Genomic DNA, 21,106 nt, shown 5'->3' on the forward strand with positions numbered 1-21,106 from the left:
GCCTGAGAAACGGCAGTCGCTCGCCGTAATGAGACACAACGGAAATCTCCATCTAACTGAGCAGGGAGTGCTGTGCAATCACTTCCAGATCACCATGGGCTGTTTTATCCACAGACATTAAGCCTGATTTCCATGGCCACGCAAAAAAATCGGTCAAGTAAGATGTGTGATGTGTACACACATGCAATCGCACACTCCCCCACTCCCCACCTGTCTAATACCCGCAATCCTGGGACCTCCCACACTCCGTCCCCTGCCAATTCCCTTTGGAGCCAATGGGAGATGCAGTGTCAGCTAAAACATTTCTCTCGCGCTGGTCTGAATGGCTACCTGACTCAGCTGCAAAATAGCCACCATGTACCTGTGGACATCCGATTAGATCATCACCTCTAAAGCCATTAGCTGTCGTCGTGATTTCCAGGTCTGAAGGTTGATCTCTCACTGCTGTCCCCTGGGTGTCCCAGGGGAGCTGTTTATAGCAGTACAGACCTGTTAACCTCTCACCATCCCACAAGCAGGCAGGATTTCATCGTATTTGCTCTGAGAAGCCACAGTCTGACTAGACAACTTGGTTCGTCCTGCATGTGCACAGGCTTCCGTTGTTCTCAGGCAGCTACAGCATCACGTTGTGTGCACGGATCTATAGGGTCTCTCTCTGTGGGTTTTCAGTGGGAAGAATGGGTGAGTCTGGGGGATGGTCAGAGGCCAGGACCCTGAAGAGCGGGAACTCAGCACTGGCTGCTGAACTCTGCCCTGAAGCACTGTTGATGTCACTGTAGCTACGAAGGGCCGAGTGAGGGCAGGCCCCAAAACACATCTATGGCTTTTGCCCATGGGCGTTAGCGAGGAATGGCAAAGGCACCTGCCTGGACTTAGGAGACTTAGGTCAGTTCCCAGCTCTACCACAGGTGCTCAGGGTGACCGGGGGCAAATCCCGTGCTCTGTGTGCCCCTCTGTAAAACGGGGCTGGGAATACGTCCCTCGGCTGTCTCCTCTGCTTAGGACGGTCGGTGTCTCTGCACATGGCACTTACCATAGTGGGACCCTTCTCTCAGATGGGCCCTGGAGGCCTTACCCTAATACAAGCTCCGGTGTGTTGGAACCTCCGTCTAGAAGGCAGGGTGGGCAGGTGAGCGCCTGGTAGACGTGTGTGCGTGTGCTCAGGGAAGCTGATCCACGCGGGTGTCGGACTAATCTGCTGCTTCTCTCCTCCTCTTGCAAAGACAGCCTCAGTGAGCAAAAAGAAACCGTTGCCCCAAATGGAGACTGACCCCATGGTCCTTGAACTTGGCATTATGACTGGCTGCTTTGCATTATGCCGACAGCCTCCTCCCGAGAAGAACACAGCTGGGTTCTACCAGACTAATCCCTCTTTGGAACAAGATTGATCCCTGTCTCCTTGAACTAGTTTCAAATCTCTTACCCCTTGTAGAGTGCTCAAAGGGATACACCCCCCTCCCCCAGCGTACGGTGTGTTACCGTTTGGCACCTCTTTGAGTCGTTTTCATACCTAGCCATCAGCAGGCAGAGAGATGAGTGCAGAAGCGTAAGGTGCACATATGCATGTCCTGTAAGGAACAACTTAACGTGTGTGTTATCAGAGCCTCTTTGGAGAAGGTGGGGTGTTTTCCTACCCCTCCCTGTTCTGATGGCTGGGAATGAATTCAAGCATTTCTCAGATTTTGGCTGCTAACTTGCAGATCGAAAATGTCAGTAGCAAACTTCATTCTCCCCGTGTGTGGGACACAGACATCTCCAATAAGCACCATGTAAGACAAGCAATTTACAGGCTGCTAATAGCTAAGGGCCTGATCCTGAGAGCCCAGCTAACTTTCCAAGGCACCTCTGTTTTCAGATAGCTGTTTGCCCTGAGCTCTGCTGACCTTGTCACTATGAATTGTTTCTGTGAGCGGTAAGGGAATGTCCTACATGAGCTATCTGGCAAGATTCGGACTTAATTTCTTTGAGAGACACTAATTAAACTGCCGGGACTTGTGCTATTTGAAAAGGTCAAGATATTTACATAGACTTGGAAAGCTAAAGCTGCTACAGGCAGATCTGTGCTTGTCAGGTCACGTACCGTGGCAAATGCACATTCTGATAGCTACATAGACACTGCTTTGCCTGTGTAATGGGGGGCTGCTCCCTCCTACAGCTGATCCCAGAACCTGCTGCCCAGCCAAAACACACGAGTCCTGCAGCTCTTTAAGGCTTATTAGTTACCAGGACTCAGCCTCCTCCGGTGACACCAGAGTGTGACAAGCACAATGGCTAAAGAGAAGCCTCTTCAATCTGTGAGACCGGCCTCTGGACAGCTCTAACTGTCTTCTCCTGGCTGCCTGGGAAAGAACCTCTCCTCTCCTCTCCAGCAATCAACTCCAGCTTCTTTCCTCCCCCCACTCCCAGCTGTTTGAGCCTTCTCCGGTTCACCCACTTGGCTTCTGCCCCCTGGACCTCGGTGTGTTTATTAAAAGTGCATTTGCATGTGGGTAGCCTGACACTATGACACTCAGCCACACGGGGCGGGGGAAGAGTGCAGAGTCAGGGCCAGCAGCCGGTCTCTTCGCCGGGGAGCTGGGAACGCTGTGGAGGCAGCTCGCTTGGCTGCTGTAATGAGCCCACTAGCAGATCCAGGAATAGACCCAAGGGCCCCCAGGACAGTTCTCCTGGCTGGGTTAACACAGCAGAATAAACTCATTCATTGCTAAGGTGGGGCAGTTCACACCTCGCCAGCTCCCTTCAGTGTGCAAGTCAGACTCAGAGCCTTGCTGCACCTTACAGTCCAGGGCATGTTTGACAGACCCTTACTGGTCCTAACTAACTCTCCCCAGTGCAGGGTTGTTCTTTTATGGGAGCTTTTTTCCCAGCATGCCTTTCTGGGGCTGGCCCTTTAAATTCCACAGAGACAGGCAGCTGCAGCCCGTAAGAGGCCAGTTTGCAACTAGCTGCTGTTTGCTGCATCTCTTGCTCTTACAGCTGGTAAGTTATGTTAGTTCTTGTTCTGTTTTCCTGGAGAAAGGGGCTGATTCTCACACCCCCTCTTACCTGTCTCAGGCCACACAAAAGAACATGGAACACAACTTTGCAGGGGATGCCCAGAGCTGTGATCCACTGTTACTGCTCTGCCTTAGCAAGAGGGAGCTTTGCTGTTGCTAGGCCTGTTTGCCTGGCCATCAAACTCTTTAGGACTCTGCTAGTCCAAGCCAGGCCTTGCAGGCAGCAATCAGTGAACCCCCAAAACCTGCGTTTGCCCAAGTCTCTGGAGGTGTAGCTTGACTTCTATATTGGGGGGCAGGGGGGCGCGGAGCGGAGTAGAGCCCTGCAGCCAGCTCCACACAGCAGGGTCCAGGCAGGGAGTGCCATCTCCACCCCTGACTCACCTCGGCAGGCCACCCACCTGTCTGGGTTTGGGAGGGGGTGCAACCAAAGATATTAACTCTGGGGGGTGGGGAGGGCTCAGTTCAAAGTTTGAAAACTGCTCAACGTGGAGGCAGGAGGGCAGCTAGGGGCTGCGTGTGGGCAGGATGGTGGCTTGGTGCAGCGAAGAGGCAGCGAGGGGCTGTGTGCAGGCAGGGGGTGATTAGCTAGGGGCTGTGTGCAGGCAGGGGTGTAACGCAGGGTGGGGAGGGGGTAGCTAGGGGCTGTGTGCAGGCAGGGGTGTAACGCAGGGTGGGGAGGGGGTAGCTAGGGGCTGTGTGCAGGCAGTGGGTGTAACGCAGGGTGGGAGGGGGTAGCTAGGGGCTGTGTGCTGGCAGGGGTGTATCGCAGGGTGGGGAGGGGGTAGCTAGGGGCTGTGTGCAGGCAGGGGGTGATTAGCTAGGGGCTGTGTGCAGGCAGGGGTGTAACGCAGGGTGGGGAGGGGGTAGCTAGGGGCTGCGTTGGGCAGGATGGTGGCTTGGTGCAGCGAAGAGGCAGCGAGGGGCTGTGTGCAGGCAGGGGTGTAACGCAGGGTGGGGAGGGGGTAGCTCGGGGCTGTGTGCAGGCAGGGGTGATTAGCTAGGGGCTGTGTGCAGGCAGGGTGTAACACAGGGTGTGTGTGGGGTAGCTAGGGGCTGTGTGCAGGCAGGGGGTGATTAGCTAGGGGCTGTGTGCAGGCAGGGGTGTAACGCAGGGTGTGTGTGGGGGGGTAGCTAGGGGCTGTGTGCAGGCAGGGGGTGATTAGCTAGGGGCTGTGTCCAGGCAGGGGGTGATTAGCTAGGGGCTGTGTGCAGGCAGGGGTGTAACGCAGGGTGGGGAGGGGGTAGCTAGGGGCTGTGTGCAGGCAGGGGTGTAACGCAGGGTGGGGAGGGGGTAGCTAGGGGCTGCGTGTGGGCAGGATGGTGGCTTGGTGCAGCGAAGAGGCAGCGAGGGGCTGTGTGCAGGCAGGGGGTAGCTCAGGGTACAGGCAAGTTAATTGAAAATGCACATTTCACGTTAACACCCAGCAGTGAGATGGTTTTGTACTAAAACAAGAACGAGTTTATTAACAAAGACCAGAGATTTAAGTGATACTGAGCAAGAATCAGGGAGACCGGTCTGGTTACAAATCAAACACAACAAAACGTGCTTTCTAGTGACTAAAATTTAATCTTTGTCTAAGCAGGTTTCTCACTCACATCAAGTTTCTAGCAGCTCTTGCCCGTCTGACCAAGAGAATCCAGCGTTTCCTAGGCTCAAAGGGTGCTGTCCCCTTCTGGCCCCGAGTGAGGGATCTCTGCTATATCCATCGTTACAAGTCCATTGCCTCTGCCTCAAGGGCCAGGAAGGTTTCCTGGGGCGCAGATTCTGTTCCTTGCTGTGATTGTTGAATGGTCTCTCCCATGAGTTTAGCTTGAGGGCTTTGTTGATCTCGTATGTAAATGTCCGTTCATTGCCCTCAGCCAGCGAGCTTGCTGGTCAGACAGGTAAATGCATGTTCCTCTGTCTAGGACAGGCAGGGTTCATGCACTGCCTCCCAAACTCATTTTAAGGACAATTTCCAGCTCATGGCGCTTTGTATACAATCTGTACCTATGTCACACCGGGAGTTTGGGGAGCAGCATATCGTCAGTTTACATATGATGCCTTACGGGACACCTTTGGGATACATATTATGACAACAGTGTGTTGGGGCAAGGAGTGTGTCAGGCAGGGGCATGCACAAGGGGGGGGAAGCAGAGGCATGGTCCCCCCAAATCTCCTGCTGCTTCTCCTTCCCTGCTGCTGGAGTCCCATGTGATGCCTCTGCCTCCACCCCGTGACTCACCTCGGTGGGCATCTGCCAGCAGCAGGGAAGGAGCAGCAGCAGCTGTAGGGATGAGGGGAGGAGCTCAGCCAGCCGCCCTGCTGTTTCCTCCCTCCAGGGCTGCAGGGACACGGAGCGTGTCGCTGCTGGGTGTTCCCGCCAGAGGCATCCTGAGAAATCGGGGGTGGGGGTCACACAAACCTTCCATTTGTGTGTGTGTGGGGGGAACATGCCCCTCCAAAGGCGGTCACATTGAAATGCCAGTGTATGTCCCTGGGGTCGGGCCTGCTGGGAGTGACGGTATGGGGGGCCCTCTGCCAGTTGGCATTGAGGGGCTCCCGGGGTGTGTCTGGCTCAGCCCCAGCAAGAAAACATGGAAGGGTGCTCTGCTTCCCCATTAGTAGTGGTGGTGTTGGCAGGATGATCTGTATTTGGAACCAAAGGGGCTGGACACACGTGTGCTCTGGCTAGACAGTTCCAGATAGTTTGGCTCGGATTAGCTCTAGAAGCCGGCCCCAGAAGAATGCAGAGACGCCGTGTTATTCTGTTGCTCATCCTCTCAACAGATGGTGCTGCGCTCATTAGATGAGCTGATCCCTTTCTAAGGGACGCATTGCTGAGGAGATGCCATCTTGGTGGGTTCTGTTTTCAACGCGCGGCCCAAGCTGCCGACGCGGCGCAGACTGCCTGGATGACATATTGTTTGCACCCGTTAACGGAGACCTTTCCGCTGCCCCCACCAGGCAATGATCGATTGGTGTCCTTTGCGCTCACTCGCTGCGTTGACACCAGCTGAGGCAACAGACGTTCTTGCTGACGACAGGCTGACTCGCTCCGTTTGGAGGAGCAAGGGTTCCTTAACTGAAATCACTTCCTTGGAGTAATTAGGGATATAATTAGCTAATTAGAGCAAAGTGACAATTCCTTCACTCTACAGGGAGAAAACGCTGTACAGAGGAGAGCAATCCTGAAACTCCCCCTCCCCCGCCCACAGCTGCGGGTGTCAACAGGTCTCAGAAGAGGTGTTTACTGGCCTTGCCAGCCCTGTGCTTTCCTCTCCCTCGCTTTGTGAAGGGAGATCATTTCCTCCAGCTAGCGATGCCTAACTCAAATGGACACCGCTGTCCTCCAGACAGCACGCTGCTGCCCTGGCTCTCTTCAGGAGTAAGTTCTGACTTTCCAACTGAGTCTGTGCCTTGCGCCGCATTTCACCGTTTCCAAGCCTTAACCTGGTGATGCAGCCCGTGAAGGTGTTTCGCGTGGGGAGGAGACGGGCCTGGTGTTCCCTGCCAGGCGAGAGGCTCGGGCCGAGAGGCTGGTTTTTGAGACGGAGGGTGGCCGTGCCCAGTTCTGACTTTGTGCCATGCGAGCTGGGTTGTGGGAGTGGTTTGTGTTTCCGTGGGACAGAGGCTGGCTGGTGCTTCCCGTCAGAAAGATTCATAGCTGAGGTGAAAATTCTGCTTCCAGCCTCTTTCTTGCTTGGTTGCTTTCCCATTTATAAACTAAAACATGAACATGGCCAGAATCTGTAGCCTAGCCTCTGGTAAACCTTTCCGACAGGCTTCAGTACGTCAGCCAGTGGGTAGGGCAGAGGCCACTGAGCTGCTGGAAGTCCTACATATACTGCCTGGTCTTGGGCCAATTGCTTCCCGCCCCTCTGTTCCCTTCGCCCCTTTGTCTGCCTTGTCTATTAGAGTGTATGCTCTCTGGCAGGGGCTATTCCTGTGTGTGTACACACAGTGTCTACCACAGGGGGGTGCTAATCTTTGGGGGGGCCCCTAGGCACGACTGTAATAAACAGAACATGTGTTCTGTGCAGGTCAAACACACCGCTGCACAGAAGGGCCCATTTTCAGGACGTAGGTGGTGCACAGGCCTTGGTCAAGCCAATTTTGCCCTGGGCGCATAAAATGCCCCCCTAGGCTGGGGGGCTCATCCTGCTGCTGGTCTGGGATTCCGTAATCCAGGCCGGCAGCGGGCTGAGTGGGGCCAGCGACTGGGACCCCGGCTGGCAAGGGGCCGGTGGCCGGATGCCCAGACTGGCAGCGGGCTGGGGAGCTCATCCTGCTGCTGGTCTGGGGTTCCGTAATCCAGGCCGGCAGCGGGCTGAGTGGGGCCAGCGACTGGGACCCCGGCTGGCAAGGGGCCGGTGGCCGGATGCCCAGACTGGCAGCGGGCTGGGGAGCTCATCCTGCTGCTGGTCTGGGGTTCCGTAATCCAGGCCGGCAGCGGGCTGAGTGGGGCCAGCGACTGGGACCCCGGCTGGCAGCAGCATGCCACTAAAGATCAGCCCGCGTGCCGCCTTTGGCACGCATGTCGCAGGTTGCCGACCCCTGTCCTAGGATCAGGTCACACTGCCTCAAAACTCCAAACAGTCTGATTAATATCCTCTTCCCTCCTAAAGCGACAGATGCTCCCAGCTCTAGGCCTGGCACAGATATAGGAACATGCTTAGATCCCGAGCGCCCCTCATTTCCTGCAGTCAGTTGACGTCAAATGTCATTGCCAAGCCTACGAGGGCTGTGGGAAGGTTAGTGTGCTCGCTTTGCAGGCCCCTGTGCCGGAGGAATAGTCCCTTTGGGCAGAGTGGGATTACAAGCATGAATGTCTTTGAGATTCAGTTTCTAGTGAACCCAAAGTCTTAAGCAAATTGAGTCCTACTGTCTCAGTTTCATGTCAAAACCATATGAAACTGAATTTCTCATCAGCTTGATGCAACAAAATTCATTTAAAACAGGGTGACCCTTCTGCCGGATAACAATGTGAATTTGGAGTCTGGAATGACAGCCAGAGCCAAGGGAGTTTTGCATGGTTTTAGGTTTACTGCGAACATTTCACCAGCTTCTAATATACAGATGCTGGTTATGGTAACTCCTAACTTAGTATTTAAGTTACAGCAAAGGATACTCCCTCTGACACTATAAACAGTCCACAATCCTCCTCTTGTTTTATATATTCACTGTAGAGTAATGCCTGGCATTTACATGAGCCAACTTATTCTCTGAGATGTTGTTGCAGCTGGGAAAAAAAAACTTTTCAGGATAAACTGGACTCAACATATTTTTATATTGTGCAAAATATTTTATTTTTTATTGAATAAAAGAGACAAATAAGTAACTTTCCATGAAGCAGAAAGGAGGATAAGTTCCTGGAGTAAATTATTCATTGGGAATTATTTTTCTGCTCTAGAGCAGGATGAATAACCGATATTTTGGTTCAATGGCTGAAATCAGCAATAAGGATCATTGATTGAACCAAAATGTTCATTTTTCAAATTACTGGGCAAAACAAAAAAGTTAAACATTTTCTTATGTTTTCTGGGTTTTTTAAATGCTCTACAAAAAAATAATGGACGAAATTGACCAAAACTTGTGAATAGTTTTGATTGTCCCAAATCTGCATTTTTTGGCGAATAAAACTATTTGGGTGAAATTTTTCAGGTGACTCTATTCAGTTCTGTTTTATCAATCACTTGCTTATTCTATTGTAGCACCCAAATACCTTAATCAGGATCATAGTTTCATTGTGCTAGGGTGCTGCACAAATCCAAATGAAGAAACAGTGCCTGTCCTGGAGATTTTACAATTTAAGGCCAAAATCCTGCAGATAGATGTGACTAGGCCCAGGGGGTTGGCTGTCCAGATCCATCTGCAAGATTTAGCACTAAATAAGCATGTCACAAGGCAGAAGAAGAACCAAGGTAAGGGATGGAAGATGAGTGCTTATAAATACAGAGTAGAACTGAATAAAAAATTTCATATGAAACTTTTTTTGGCAAAAACTTCAGATTTGGTGACATTAACATTTTGCAAATTCATACTGGTGCTGCCAAATTGTTTTGGTCGAAAAAAATTCCCAAATTGAAATGTTTCATTTTGATATTTTTGAAGTGAAACATTTCAATTTTTTTAATTCAGACCAACTTTTCTTATCAAAATGTCCTTTGTTTTTTAAAAAGTAATCAAAAACATTTTAAAATGACCAAAATCAAAACAAAATGTTTCATTTAATCCTCAATGACTTTTTTTTCTCGAATTGCCAACAAAGTGAAAAATGCACAGTGCAAGTTATGAGTAGGACTGTCCAGGAAACAGAAATTCTATTTCACAAAAAATGTTGAGGTTTCAATTTTATTTTATTTTGTTCCACATTGGAACAAGAACAAGACCTTTCAAAATTTCAAGAGAGAGGACCACACCTCCCCAGAAAAGCTGGAATCCCAGTGGTTCAGGTGCTTGCCTAGGATGTGAGTGATCCAGGGTCCAGTTCTGCTCTGAATCCGATAAGTTTCAGTGCAAAGCTTTGGTTTTGATGAATCAGCTGCATCTTGCTTTTGATAGGTGTAAGCTTGGGCAGCGGGTATCATAGGCTGGGGGAGGCTGTGTCTCCCCAAACAGCCAGGCATGGCCCCGCCCATACTCCGTCCCCAGACCCGCCTCCTGCTTCCACTCCGGGTGGCTCCAGTCTCCCTGTGGGGTGGCCCTGGCTCGGGTCGTGCCACCTGCCCTTCCAACGCTCCAGGGCGGGAGGGAAGGCTGGGACCGTGCCTCCCGCTCTGGGGCTGGGCAGGGAGGCTGGCAGCACTAGCCTGGGGCGGGGGGCCAGTGGCTGTGTTGTGGGGTGGGGCGGACGTTGGGCTTTGCAGGTTGGAAGGGGTGTGGGGCCTCAGGCAGAAGGAGTCTAGCCTGCCCCAGCCGGCCGTTCATGCGTTGCCCATAGGTTCATGCGTTGCCCATAGGTGTAAGTGGGGAGAGCTGCTGCTCCCCTTTGAACTATGAAATGAACACTCGCCTTTTCTCCAGCGATTTCTCTCCTTGCAGCATCTCCTCACCTTATGCCATGCTTCCTGCTGTGCAACTCAATTGCCTGGAATAGGATTGCACGTTTTTAAGGTTATCAATTTAGCCCTAGCACCCAAAATACACTTCTTTCATTCAACCGAGTTTTTGTTGATACTATAGTGAATCTAGCCCTCCTAGGGTGACCAGATATCCGGATTTTATAGGGACAGTCCCAATTTTTGAGTCTTTTCCTTATATTGGCTCCTATTATCCCTCACCCCTTGTCCCCGATTTTTTAGTCTTTTTTTAAATATAAGTTCCTATTATTCCCCACCCCTACACTTGCTGTGTGGTCATCCCTCCTCAGTTGTCACTGTCTGATCAGAAGTTCTGGCGTGCAGATGGAAGAGCAGTTCTGATTCCACCCAGAAAATGGCAGTGGAAAACTCGCCCGAATTGCTTCATTACAAGGTTAAGTTCAGAAAGTGGAGCTGGCGGGAAAACCAACTTTCTTCTGGTTGGAAAAATTTGGAATGAAAAAATCTTTGTTCAGAACTTGGAATGGTAAAATGTTGGGTTTCCCACAGGGAGTTTTGAATGGCGTCAAAATGAAAATGTTCTGAACCGACATTTTTAAAACAAATTTGTTTTGTCTCCTTTCAACTTAAAATGTTGTGTTGGGTTTTTGACCGAAGAATCGAAGAGAAACAATATTTTAAGTCAAAAGGAAAAGCTTTGTCTGGATGTTTCCCCCAGGAAAATCAAACTTTATCAGAACTGATGTGTTCCCCATGAGGAATGCCTGTCCCAATTCAACTGGTTTGTGGGGAGACTTTCCCCAGACTAAACTTCAGCCAGCTCCATCGAACAGCTGTGCAGAGAAGCAGCTTGTCAGAGGGGCAGGTGGGTGAATTCCCAGCTATGCAATTAATCAAACCAGTTCAGGTTGTTTCTAATAGCAAAGAAACAGCGGATTCTACCGCTGTTTCAATAAAGGTGCTCAGGTCGCCAGACTTATGCCATGCTGTGGAACCTCTGCATCTCTTCAACAAAATCCTCTGGCACTTGAAATAATGAGCTCTGCTACTTCAGTGTGTTTTATACGTCCTGCCTTGAATGCAAAGAACCTGCCTTCCCTCTGCTAACCAGGCTCAACGGTCTCTCCCGAAGCCTGTCTGTTTCACGAATGCTCTTTCAGAGAAATGCTCAATTATTGCAAAGTAAAGGTTTGCTTTTCAGGAGAGTCCAATCCACAGAAGCACCCTCTTGTGCAAAGGCAAACTGCCCCTTCTCGCGCGTTTCGCAGTGCCTTGGTGATGGTTTTCTGGAGGAGGGAATGGGGTACGTATAGAAAATTAACTGCACTGAAGATAGTTTCCCACCCACAAAGCTGGAGAAGTTTTAATATTGGAGCTTCCTAATCAAATCTCCCAGGAGACAAGGGCATGATTTGTTCTTGCTTCTCGGAGACCTTAACATCCAAGTGCTAAGAGACTTTGACGGCTGGGAGCAGGTTTGGGGCCAGTGTGGAAAGGACAAGGGAGGAAATGTGCTTGAATTGTGTAGTCAGAACCTACTGATGATGAAACATGATAAGATGAAAAGTGACACCTCCTGCAAGCAGAACAAGGCTCAAGGCCTTACCAGGAGCTCCCCTCTAGGACAGCTTGACGCTGAACAGTGATGGAAGGGGAACAACTTAAACCTGCCCGGGCATTGTGAATGGTGCAGGCGGGGGGCGGCGGGGGGTGGCTGAGGAGAGAGCTGAGGAAAAAGGTCCACTGCCTGGGGAGAGGTGGCACTCAGGCAGGGTACCGAGATCTAGGTATAAATGCAACCCCCAGATGACATGAACGGGGAGAGGCGAGGGGGTGTGGGTGTGGAGCGGCTAAGCTGTGGTAGTACTCTCATTCTTTGGGGAAGGTGGAATTCGCCTGGGCTGTGATCCATTGGACGGAGGTTTTCAGGGAGCAGACAGAAATGCTGGGATGGAGGTGCTATGTGAGATGGCCACGGGAGATTTTGACATTGTGAATCAGCTCGGTGGCAAGTTCAATGAACTGGAAACAAGAAAGGCTAGGAGGCATGGAGAGGAAATGCACGTGAGGAAGAGGGATTCTTTTGTGACTGGCAGCTGTATGTGACTTTGACAGATGCCAGGGCCGGGTGCTGTTTTGGGTATGGCTCGTATGAGAGAAAAGGGGGTAAAATGCATGAGCCCTTGTAGCTTCAGCAGATATGAAATGCTCCATCAGTTCAGCTTCTGGTCCTTTCTGGTCCTTTCTGGCTGCTAGTGTGTCTGGATTGGTCTTGGAGAGGCAGCGGTCAGCCTGCGTGTAAAGGAAAAGGTGAGACCCAGAAGATTGGGTTAAGGTGGAGAGAGGCTCAGACTCAAACAGAATGGTCAGAACCTCTTTGCTCCGGACATTCTCTGGGTCCAAGCTGTGAAAATCCAGGGTGCATCATTTGGGAGTGACGAGAGGCATGTGTGGGCCAGGCAGGGTGGGGCTGGGGAGATGTCCAAGGCTGAGGTTCCATCTCCAGCGGTTGGAGGGGGCACCGGTACAGAGGGAGGCAGCTGCTCATAGCTGGCTTGTAGAGACGGGAGGGCTGGAGGCTCAGATGAGGGTTTGCGTTAGCAGCATTGGAGTATTTGTTGGGGATGCCTCCCTTTTAAATTGGTCCCAATTCTATTGCTCTTCAGATTACAAAAAAAATACACTAGAGTGCTCAGCAAAGGTAATTGGGCCAAATTCAGGAAGTGCAGATAGTCTCTGAAAATGCAAAGCTCCGGTGGCCACAAATGCTGCTGGCTGAAACTCTCCTGAAGCTCGGCTGATGGTTGGGGTGGTTTTGTATTATCTGAGCTGGTTCGTCCACACCCAGAGATGCCCTAGAACACGGCACCGATGTCTCCTGTGTTCTTAAGAAGCTGCTAGGAATCTCAAGGGGAAATTAAATATACATAGATTCTAATCCTCCGACATCTTTCCTGGGGGTTAATTTAGTATCTGTCTTTCCTTAACCAGAAAGAAAATAATTCTGAAAACCCGGTGGCTTTGCGCTTCTGCCCCCCCAGCGCCTGATCAGTGTGAGCATTCTGTGTGGGTGAGGAGCCTTTCTGTGTCAGTGCCTTGCGTCAGGGCAGCGTTGTGCTGCTGGCCGGTTGCCTGAAAGCCAGGGAGAAGATCTGGCCACTTGTGGATTCCCCTGGGGTACCAGAGTCATCAGGGTTGATGCCACCGCAGGAGTTCCCAGGCCACCCCCTGGACAGTAGGTGTGGCCTGAGGAAAGGTGAATGGGTCTGGGATTACTTATGCCCCAGTTAACCCTAGCTGGCAAATGGCTTCTTAGGGCCACAGGTAGCTGGTGCAACTTCGAATACCCTGAGGGCTGATCTGATTTGTGCCTTGCAATCAGCCAGGTGCCTGGCAGCACCTCTATGGGTGGGTGGGTGAGGAGTGGCACACAGGTGATTTAAAGCCACCTTCATCCTTCACCACCTCAACCCATGCCAGGAACACGAGGGGAAGACCTCAGAGCCCAGCCCAAGATGGAGGAGTGTGTGTGTGTGTGTGCAAAAATATTTCTCTGTTGATTGGCGAAGGAAGTTTGACATTACTGCCCTGAGAAGCCTTTATGGGGCAAGAGAAAGCCGAGCACAAACGTGAGCTAGAGAGGGGCACGTGTGGTAGACCATACAGAGAGACCGAGCCTGGCGTGATTGCGGTGGGGGTATCCTGGGTGCAGCGTCTGGGTGCGACTGTAATGCCACTGATGTTTCAACTTCAGAGAGGAAACACGTTATCTGGTTTTTTAAAAAACATTTCCTTCCTCTGGACCACCAGGGATGGCCACGGCTGGAGATGGGACCCGGGATGGGGAGGGCCAGGGCTCTGAGCTGGCACGGTGACGGAGCGTGTTCTCTCTCAGGTGCATGGCTGGCTGGTTCTTGCTCACGGGCTCAGGGTCTAACTGATCACCACGTGTGGGGTCAGGAAGGGGTTTTCCCTCCAGATCCGATTGGCAGCGACCCTGGGGGGTTTTTCACCTCCCTCTGCAGCAGGTGGGTCATTTGCCAGGAGTCTCTGTGTACATCTCAGTGAATCATTTCCCTGCTGTCGCAGAGACCTTGGACACGGGTGTGTCTCAGGGCCTCGTAGTCTCTCCCTGTGGCACATCATTGTTTCGTTCCCGGGGGCTGTTATACTTTGGTCTCATTTCGGCTGCTGAGTTCAGTGTGCGGATGCTGGGGGATGGGAGTGGCCTATGCTAAATGGGAGGTCAGACCAGATGATCTGGGGGGTCCCTTCTGGCCTTAAACTCTCCAACTACAACTCAAAAACTCATCATTTCCCCCAAAGTGCTTTTCAACACTGTCCCCAGGTCACCTCTGCTCTGAGGGGCCTCTGCAAATCCCATTGGTGCCAGTGGGCGAATACTTGGGCTTTTGCCCTGAATGAAGGGCTCATTTATAGCCTTTTTCCCCACTTCTGCTACAAAATACTGTCCCCACTGTGGAACCCGCTAGCGACACCCAGGGTGACCAGATGTCCCGATTTTATAGAGGGCTTTTTCTTATATAGGCACCTATTACCCACCACCCCCTGTCCCGATTTTTCACACTTGCTGTCTGGTCACCCTAGCGACACCTATGGGTGAAAACGCAGCAGCGACAAGTTTTGCACGGCACCGAACCAGGGTGCATGGTGCAAAGGAGGAGTTTGTATTGCACTTGCTCTGAGTTGCGTAGCACGGGGGTGGTTGTAAATATGTAAACGTGCTTTTTAAAAATAAACCCGTTGAGTATCAGGGCTGCAGCTAGGAGCCCTGGGGCCTTTAAATCACCCACAGAGCTACCAGCTGCAGAGTCGGCTGGGAGCCCTGGGGCGATTTAAAGGGCCTGGGGTTCTGGCTGCCGCTACTGCAGTGGAGCTCCGGGCCATTTAAATTGCAGATGGAGCCCTGTCACCGCTACCTCAGGGTTCTGGCAGTGGGGCTCAAGAGGCAATTTAAAAGGCTGCTGTGGGGAGCCCTGGGCCCTTTAAATCGCCAGCTGGGTCTGGCACGGCGCACCGGCTCTTGCCGATACACCGTACCATACCGTACTGGCTTGCTTTCACCTCTGGCAGCAGGACCAAACCCCTGGAGCGGTGCTTAGAAAGTAGCCTTTGGCTTGTCATTTGGCACTTGTGGGGTTTTGGGCTGCTCTGTCTGTTAGCATTTGCCTGGAACTTTTTAAAAAATAAAGCTGGAAGGAAAGAGGAGGCGCTGCTTTGTGACCAAGCGGTTGTGAGCTCGTGGTGTTAAGGATGATGAAAGGGTGAGCCTGAGCAGTTGGTGATAACACACATCCCTTAATTTCACTTGAAAGGTCTGGCAAGCTTTCTCTTGTTCTGGCTCCCAGCATGGGATCGTCAGCTCGGATTAATAAGCCAGTCGGATTATCCCTTTGTTCTTTGGTAGCAGTGCAGTTAATTCCTCAGATGCATAGTGCAGGAGGAGTAGACAACCCTTTCATTTGTGATATTACCGCTCTTCACTGCATTGTTTGGCCAGGGGTGGGGGAGGGTGGAGTGGGGAGATGGCAAAATTCATAACTTCAGCTGGTCATTTCAAGTGTCCCGTTACCAAGACAAACCACACACCCATCTATACTTTAGTTTAATTGCTGCTTTTTCCAAACACTTCAAAGCATGTTTCTAAGCACAGTGTGCAGCACATATTATTACATTTGTTTTTGGAATATAATGATAAACTGTTGCCACTATGGATGTAGACATAATTATCCTAAATCTATTTTAATCTATTCTGCCTCTTAAATATTCTATGTTCTCTTTTAATAAGAGAACGTTCAGCCTTTGATGTTCTAGCGGAGGTGTCGAACGCTCTCCTCTCCTTGCTAGAAATGTTAATTGAATAGCCTGCATTTCTCTTCATTAGCTGCATTAACACCTTTTAATATCGCTTTAAAATCTTGTTCAATTTACTTTCTTTAATCTTTTCCTTTCCCAAAGTGTTGCCTCACTTTGATCCCCATCTTCGTCTTTTCTTTGATGACAACTTGGAGCTTAATTTGTATTTGAATTGAAATGGAAATTTCCTAATTACCCAGAATTCAGTGTTACGCCATCAGTGTACATTTTACCATGGCATTTTGATATCTGAATTAGCGCTATATGCCTCCCGTTCCCACCAATCTATGGGGGAGGGGGAAGAGGAGGGGAACATGTGTGCAATCTAATATTTGTCTCTAAACCTCAACCTCTCAACTTTATTCCCCAGCCCCAACACAGACGTGCAAGTGAGCTCTCTTACTGTCCCGTGCTACAGCGTGCACAGGCTGTGTGACTACTCACTCCTGCGAGGCAGGGAACACTCGCACCTGGATCCCACACATGCTTAAGTTTCAGCATTTAGGCAGTGCCACTGAAGTATGTGTAACTGCTTTGTTGGGTCAGGGCCACAAGACTCGCTGTCTTGTTGGTTCCAATTAAAAGTGACGATGATCGAAAGGTGCCAAACAACAATTTACCTGATTTCTCTTGTCTCAGTGTGGCCTAGTTAGCCCTGTCCCCTTTCCTTTATTTCTTATTGAAAGAGGCAGCATCAGCTGGAGCCTGTTCAAGCTAGGAAAATAGAAAACTTTAAAAAATGGGATTTCCTTTCCCTTGTTTGTGTGGGATTAGTTTTCTCTGTGGTATTTCTCTCTGCTTTGTACTGGGTGCTGTTCTGGCTCCAGGGTGAGTTGGCACTCGGCATGGAAAAAAAAAAGACGGTTACTTTGAATGTTCTCCAGGGAGACCCAATGGTTTGGCAAGGATTTCAGATTCGATCAACGGAGAAGTTTCACACAGTCACGGCCTTAAAAAACCAAAAACAAAACCCCAAACCAAAAAACTCTACCCTGCGGTCAGCTGGGCTCAGGGCATGCTCTCCATCGCTGGCCGTCCAGCCATCTCCTCTCTCACTTCATCTGACCTGGGTCACCTGTGAAGCATGGAAGGTGGTGGAGGGTTTACAAGCCATTCTATCTACTGTGGAGGGCAAAAGATTATAATAAAGTCCTACCCAAACCATCAGTAGCTGGCAGCTGTTTCCCCCCCAGGATGCTGGATGCTCAATGATTCCACCACACTCCAAGGAGACCCTCCGAATGCGCAGACGCCCTGTGTTCCTGAGAGTCATTACACAGTCAAAGCCGAGAAGCAGATGTCGGCTGTTGCAGCCTTGCTTTATGCCTTGTGTGCTGCACTGTACGTGATCTCATCTGTCCTGTCTCCTGCTCCCCCCACATGCATCTCCCTGACGCTCGCCTCCCCAGCTAGTCTGAACTGTCATTCTCCCCAGTTTTTCTCTTGTTAGGTACAAACTCTGTGTTGCACGGAAGCCCCCGAGTCCTCCTGCTGGTCCCACTCGTTGGCTAGGTCACAGAGGTGTGTTTGCCTGCGGCTGTGTTCTACTAACTGTGGTTGGGTTATAAATGTTCAGAGCTGCACAAAGGAAGCCATTTGCCATGCACAAGGAACTTTATTAGGCCTACAAAACCCATGTGTTCTCGAGTGCCATCTACTGGCACCTTTTCCATTGATTAGCTATTTACATACGTGCAGAACGCTTATTTAACCGCCAGCTTGCTTGGAGGGGCCCTTTGTCTCCCTCTAGTGGTGGCTAGGGCCCCTAGAAATGATGAGCCTGCTACAGTCTTGGCTAACAGCTGTGAGTCTTTTAGCTTAGGTAGTAGAAGTTCATGTGTTTAGCTCCAGAGGTCCCACGTTTGATCCCCCCTGCCGACACCCATGAGGGGGTCAGCATTACAATTCAAACAGTAATCGCTGGGGGTGTGGATGCTCTTAGTCTGTTTCTCTGATGTACAGATTCTAGATCCAACGACGGTTTGTTGGCCCAATGCCATTTTCTGAGGGAAGGGTTTACAGTAGGTTGTAAATGAGTCACATTCAAGTTCATTGAGGTGTTTTAAAACGAACTCTGTTCCTGGGGTTTACCTCTGTTTCTTGCTGCTTTTCCTCCCTACTCCCCTGTCATAGATAATGATCAATGCAGTACACCCGAGTCCAGGGAAAGCAGAGTACGTGCATTATGAACCCTGGAAGGTTTATAGCTCTCCTTGCAATTAAATTAAACTGCAGAAATCGACACTTGCCGTGTACATGGCTTGCTAATTGAGCTTTCTGTGCCCACCTCCTCCGCTGCAGTTTTCACCTTACAAATAACACTGTAATCGCCGGTGCTTTGTGATTTAGCTCTGTGAGTGATTCCGGCCTCGTGAGGCTGGAGTGGGGAAATGTAACTTTTTTTAAAATTCAGTATGAGCATGTTGCTGATTTATGTCCTTGGTGTATTTACCCTTCCCCACTCCTGCTCCCAGGAGATATTTTGTATTGCTGTCTATCTGCAACATCTCTGCCAGCTCCAGCCTTGTTTTTTATTAATGGACTAAAGCGGAGGGTATATTGATTTCCCAGTTATAGCTTTGAAGTTGTAGGCCTGTTCAGATGGCAGGGTACATGAGCTTATACATTTATGTAAATTCTCCCTGCCTAGGTAAATAAGGAGATCGAGTGTTGAGGAAGCAGGCGGCTGGGTGGTGGACACCCAGAGGATTTTAAAGCCCTATGTATGAGATGACCATTTTGTTATGATCTGGGAGTTGTGCATATGTTGGCAACAAGCAGGAACATTTCATAGCACGTGCTATTTTCCATGCAGTGATCACTAAGGACCTGATCCAAAGCTCATTGAAGTAAAAAGGATCTTTCTACTGACTACAATGAGCTTTGGATAAACCACTGATTTCTGCCTGTCCCACCCCTGGAATGTACTTTACTCCAAGGTTATTCTTTAGCTAGTTCAGTTTTTGAAACCAGCCTCTTTGTGCAAACAAACCAGTTTATAAAGTTTCATTGATTGCAGGATGTGTGTGTGTTCCTCTAATGCAGTGTTTCCCAAACCTGGGACACCGCTTGTGCAGGGAAAGCCCCTGGCAGGCCGAGCTGGTTTGTTTACCTGCTGTGTCCTCAGGTTCAGCTGATCACAGCTCTCACTGGCCACGGTTTGCTGCTCCAGGCCAATGGGAGCTGCTGGAAGCGGCACGGGCCGTTTCCCGCAGCCCCCATTGGCCTGGAGCAGCGAACCGCGGCCAGTGGGAGCTGTGATCGGCCCGACCTGCAGACGTAAACAAACTGGCCCGGCCCGCCAGGGGCTTTCCCTGCACAAGTGGTGTCCCAAGATTGGGAAACACTGCTCTAATGCAACAGATCTTATAGAATCATAGAATATCAGGGTTGGAAGGGACCCCAGGAGGTATCTAGTCCAACCCCCTGCTCAAAGCAGGACCAATCCCCAGACAGATTTTTACCCCAGTTCCTAAGTGGCCCCCTTAAGGATTGAACTCACAACCCTGGGTTTAGCAGGCCAATGCTCAAACCACCAAGCTATCCCTCCACCCCTCATAGACACGCATACAAGGAAGCAAGTCTAATACATGGGCTGAGCCCTTAACTGTGTTAGATTTCTGAAGTGTGTTAGGATTAGAGAGAAATCCTTCAGCTGCATAGGTCAGGCTCTGTGAGTTTCAGAGATAACAGCCTTTATACAAGTGTCCTGAAGGTGTTGTAAGGATTATCTTACAGAAATGGTATTGGAGCCATTCATTTCTAAGTAGGAAGATACAGTAGACTATAGACTTTGATTTACAAGTCATACATACAAATGGATGAGATATCACACTGGTCTTTGAAAGAAAGAGAAGCACCTTTCTGGTTTTTGCAGGCTTAAAATACAACAATGCAAGAATCAGGTTGTGCATTTGAGAGAAAAATATCTATCCTCTCTTTAAAGATCTTATTCTTGGTGCTCATGATCAGAAAACTTGGTGTATTCAGTAATGGCGAATGGGCACACTTTGTAACAATAACCTTCGTTATGAATCATACTTGTGTGAACCCCACACATAGTACTTACTGAGCCCAAGAGGCTGCTGATTGACTGATTTATTGTTCACAGTCCTGTCCTGATTTCTGAAAATATATTCTTTATTCATAAATATTCTCCTAGTAGTTCAGGCTGGGGAATACTCACTCGCTTGAGACTGATTGGCCACATACTATGTTTCCTGTTTCCTGATTGGATGACTGAAATGTAAACAGGAGAATAACCAGTGGTGAATAATGCATTCTGAATAGGGCTGTGATGGCGGATGGAGGACTGAGACTCAGGCGATCTGCGTTCGATTCCCAGATCTGCCAAGTTTTTTTTGGGTGAACTTGGCTAAATCATTTACTCTCTCTCTGACTCAGTTCCTTATCTATTACATAGGAATAATACCGGTAAATCTTCCCTACCTCACAGGAGTAAAAAATGAATGACTGAGTGGTGCTCAGATATATGGTAATGAGGGGGCAAATAAGAGAGAGGTGAAGCATTGAGAAGACTTTCATGAAAGCCAGTGGCTGTACGAATACTGATGGCTAGCTGGTAATGTTGTCCTTGTGAACAGAAGAGAATCTAGCTGAGTAATTCATTCAATGGCTATATTCACAAATCTGTGTCCATCTTTTTCATTATTTGACCAACATGAATATTTACATGGGAACATGAAACATTAACTAGCAGCAACAGTAATCATAGCTAGGCTCAGCGTGATTGTGATAGCGCTTCTAAGCATAATGGCTATGGAGCAAACCAGGCTGATTCAGGAAATTTGTATGTACCTCTGGAGCACCTGCCCCCGCTCGCCCCCCAAACAACACGGCACCATTTTCTGAACATGGCACTGTGCACATGGAGATGCTGTCTTGATGAGTAGCTGTATCATGCCAGGGTGATGCTGCTACAACTCCTCATCGGTGAAAATGGCCCCAAGACTCCTTGGTCATTGAGGGTTTAGAGGTTGCCACTGGCTAGTCTGGTGGGGTCTGAGGTCCTGCAACCTGTACACCTCTAGTTATGTGTAACAGTGGAAGATTTACAGCTGCTCTGTGCATGGAGCGGGTGGCACAGAGAGGGTTTTTTAACCCTAAGAACATGAGCGGGGTTATAGTTGGGCTGGTAGGGAAGTGGACTGCTGGGGTTAAACCTGGGTTTACATGAGAGCTGGGAT

At 50.0% G+C, this 21,106-nt stretch overlaps 1 long non-coding RNA gene across 1 annotated transcript in view; it reads left to right on the forward strand.

The window, feature by feature from the left end:
* The first annotated feature begins 2,902 nt into the window (after positions 1-2,902).
* The window catches only part of LOC120372757, a 135,589-nt gene continuing 117,385 nt past the window's right edge, over positions 2,903-21,106 (forward strand). Inside the window, exon 1 of the long non-coding RNA XR_005585172.1 lies at positions 2,903-2,979. This is a non-coding gene — a long non-coding RNA (uncharacterized LOC120372757). The remainder of the gene's footprint in view (positions 2,980-21,106) is intronic.

Source organism: Mauremys reevesii, linkage group 10 (assembly GCF_016161935.1).
Source record: "Mauremys reevesii isolate NIE-2019 linkage group 10, ASM1616193v1, whole genome shotgun sequence".
In the NCBI taxonomy this organism is placed as follows: Eukaryota; Metazoa; Chordata; order Testudines; family Geoemydidae; genus Mauremys; species Mauremys reevesii.